Source organism: Solanum stenotomum, chromosome 4 (assembly GCF_019186545.1).
Source record: "Solanum stenotomum isolate F172 chromosome 4, ASM1918654v1, whole genome shotgun sequence".
NCBI classification, from domain to species: domain Eukaryota; kingdom Viridiplantae; phylum Streptophyta; class Magnoliopsida; order Solanales; family Solanaceae; genus Solanum; species Solanum stenotomum.
Window position 1 is genome coordinate 34,217,387 of NC_064285.1, and position 3,953 is coordinate 34,221,339.

Consider the following 3,953-nt stretch of genomic DNA (forward strand, 5'->3'; position numbering starts at 1 on the left):
GAGCCAAGAAAATTAGAAATCGCTAACTCACAATTGTCCTCCAGAACTATATGATATATTGCATATATGTCTAAACTACAGAACCCTATAGTTTACCTCACAGAAAGTCACTCCACAAGAGAAGCAACAAGAAAAGTGAGGTACATAACTAGTGTTTAATAGTCATCCAGCTGCAAAACCTTGATGCCTAATATTGAGGAAATGTTTAGGCTAAACTGGGCATCAATTTGTTCAGGTGAAAAATATTTAGGTAATACTCATGAATACACTATATTCGTCAAAGATTTGGCAGTTGATATCACAGGTTACATGTTTTAGGAGGCATTCAGGGCCAATTATCCCTGAATCAAAGTGCTAAGGTTGGAACAGATAGTGCAACAGGAAATAGAAAGAGCTACACATTTATTAGATTATGGGATGAGAGCGAGCAGTTGCATGCTATGACTAAGATGAATGGAAAGACTTTCTCCACTAGGCTCATGTGCATTTGTGCTAAAGCTAACAAGAAGAATGTTGGTGGATAAATGCAAGATTCATATCAATGTACTGGAACTCAAAATGAGCATGAGCCTAATACGACTAGTTTGTTGGAAACTTTGATACCAATAATCTAACATATGATCACTTCAGGGAGGTTTCTGGAAACTACAGGCAATTACTATATACTATATGTAAAAATATCACTAAGCAATCGTTGTGGTTTTGTTCAATAGTTCAGGACGATTTACTCGCATCATTTTATATTTCGCAATGAGTAACTCGCAGTCTCAAAGTAATGCATAAAGAAAGAACTAACAAAATTAGAAATCGCTAATCTTAATAAACATACACCGCTATATTAATCTAATTAAACAATATTACTTTTTCCTTTGAGTAGCAGAATATATAACTATTTATATTACTACATCATTTATATGTCCAAACTCCAAAACACTTCAATTTTCTAAGTAAATCACAGTAACTAAAGGTAAACAGTACATTTATATAAATTTGAACATGTATAACAGGAATAACAAGAGCCCCATTCTCTCTAGGTGACCTGTTGCCTAAGGTAATTTGATCCGATAAGATAAGATGGGAGGAAGTCCAGTCAGTGATTATTGGGAGTTTATTGCAAATGACGCTCAGACACTACATATGATTGGGTGTATAGGTGAAGGAAAAAGTACCACAGGCAATAGCATTCTTGGTAGAAATGTATTCCAGTTGAGGTCTAGCTTTGGTGGTGTTGCAAGAACTTTTGAAATTCAGAGGACTCGATTAAAAGATGGGCAGATTCTTGATGTGATCGATACCCCTGGATTTGATTTTAATGCTGAATCTGGATTAGTTTGAAATGAAATTCGTAAATGCATTGATTTGGCCGATGATGGTATCCACGTTGTTCTTTTTATTATCTGTACGAACTAGATTTTCAAAAGAAGAACAGGCTGCTATCCAGTACTTTAAGAAGCTCTTTGGGACCAAAATTAGTGATTACGTAATTGTGGTCAAAACTGGAGGGGATAAGCTAGAAGATAATGACTCTTTGAATGATCACTTAGATTGTTCTTGCCCTGAGGATTTAAAGGAAGTTCTTAAGATGTGTGGGAATAGACGGTGCTTTTCGATAATAAAACTGAAGAACCAGCGAAGAAAGCTGAACAATTGAGGGAATTTCTTTTCCATGTGAATATGGTTATACAAATGACTGGTGGAAAACCATATATGAGTGAATTATTTGAGGAAGTAAAGAAGATGAAGCTTCATAATGACTCATTGGAGGTTAGTTATTTGCTCAGAGATTTAAAGCAAGGGGTAGTTGAGTTGAAGGAACAACTACTGAGGTTCTCTTTCAAGGAGGAACATAGGTGAATAACTGAAATGGTTGAATCTAAGATGTACAATACCATGCATAGTCTTGAAAAGTAGTTGGAGGAGGTGCATACTGCTTGGTCAGAGGCAGAAAGCAAAATTCGTAAATTGAAAGATAGCTTAGAGAAAGCTCAAAGAGAGACTGAGGAGCTCACAGTCAAACATCACTCTTACATCTGCTACAAATGTCAAAGACATGTCTCATCTCACGATGATATCATCTCTACCAAATTCCAGTCAAAGAAAGGCAAAGCTTTCGTTTTTGCTCATGTGAGAAATGTGTTGTTGGAACCAATGAAGAAAAACATCACACAACTAGCCTTCACACAATTGATGACATATACTGTGTGGATTGCAACGAGGTATTGGACTGGAAGTATGAACAAGCTGTTGAGCCATCGTAGAAGTACAAGGAAGGGAAATTTGTACTCGAGTTATGCAAAATTATTGAAGACAATCGGTAACTCATAACCATAGTCTTTTTTATTTTATATGTCAGTACTTTGATGTTAGTATTTTTTCCTGTCTCTTAGCTTTCATTCTGCCTAACTTTCCATCAGAATTATAAACATCGTATTGTCTCTTTCGTTTCACGTTATAATATATTTTGTTTCTCATAAAAAAAACAGGAATAACAATTTAGTCAAAACCTTTTCAGATGTAAATAAAAGTTTCAATACGAATAACAGAACAAGTCCTTATTTGGCTCGCAAAGAATCGAAACACTGATTATATAAAACTAAATTATGAAATCAGAAAATCAGATTATCTATTAGAAATCTCAACACAATAATGTTTCAGTATAAAAAAAAAGACAAGATTAAGAAATCAGCAACCTTGAAAAGATGAGGAAGAAGAAGATCAACTTCAATATAACATGAAAAAACGTTATCAAACAAATTTCTAGAAAAAATAGAGCAACTCAATGGGAAGAAAACCAACCTGTAAGTCTGTTGCTGCGATGAAATTTTACCTTCAACAGAGAAACGATGGTACATGCTTCAATTTTAGGGCAGAGCTGCGACAAAAAATAAAGTATCAACGTTGAGATTAGGGTAGAGAATATCGACTAGAGAGAGAACTAGGGCAGCCTTGCGACCAGCTGCGCTATATTATTGAGAAGATAGAACACTCTTTTTCTTTATTTTTCACTTTCAATGTAAAAACTTTGGCGCCTATGTTTTTATTAAAGCAATTTTTCTATTTTATTAATTTAGTATTAAATTTAGGGGGAAATATCTCCCGCTTAAAGACCTTCAATTACCATTTGGGACTAGTTATAAGTTCTTTCGGGACCAAATTTAATACCTTCGCAATAGACTATACAAATAAGGACTAGAATATAATCTCGTCCCAATAGATATACTTTTAGAGAGAAGATTATCAGCCCGTCCCTAAATATTGGTCTTAAATAAGGGTTTTTCTTGTAGTGAAGGTTTGGTTATGTTGTTAAAGTTGTTTATTGTTGTTGTGGAATTATTGTGGGTTGTGGAACATGATTGGATTGTGTTTTTGAGTGGTATTCTATTGAATGTTGAGGGATATTATGTTTCTAAGTGATTGGGGCTGGAACCCTTGAGGTTAGAGGATTTAGAGTTGGAGACGTGAAGGAGAAAGTCGGGCAGCTTGCGAGGAGCACGTCCGCGTCGCGGACTTGTTCCCCCTGTGAACAAAATCTTCTCCGCGTCGCGGACAGGACGCGGACTCCACTGTTTTCAGAATTTATGTTCAAAGATTTTCTTAAGTTTGGCTGTCCCAAATCATTCCTAAACATCATGAGGTCCTTCCAAACACCAATCAAGTCCTTGAACCCATAATCCAATTCAAGGCGAGTTAGGATCAAAGTCAAGTGAAGTTAGTTTCCGCTTCAAGTGAAGTCAAGCTTAGAAGTTAAGTAAGTCCAAGCAAGTCTTTAAAGCTTTTCAGGAGTCTTCATTAAACGTTTTAACTTCATTCTAAGGCTCAAGTTCCAAGTTAAGTATAGAGTTTCAAGTTTAGTAAAGAGTAAAGAGCATATAGTTTCAAGTCGAGTAAAGAGTATCGAGTTTCGAGTTAAGTCAAGAGTCACGAGTTGAGTTCATTTCTCAAGAGTAATTAGG

The 3,953-nt window shown here is 35.6% G+C and overlaps 1 pseudogene; it reads left to right on the forward strand.

Moving 5' to 3' along the window:
• Nucleotides 1–1,074: 1,074 nt before the first annotated feature.
• On the forward strand, nt 1,075–2,318 carry LOC125861446 (immune-associated nucleotide-binding protein 9-like; annotated as a pseudogene).
• Nucleotides 2,319–3,953: the final 1,635 nt, after the last annotated feature.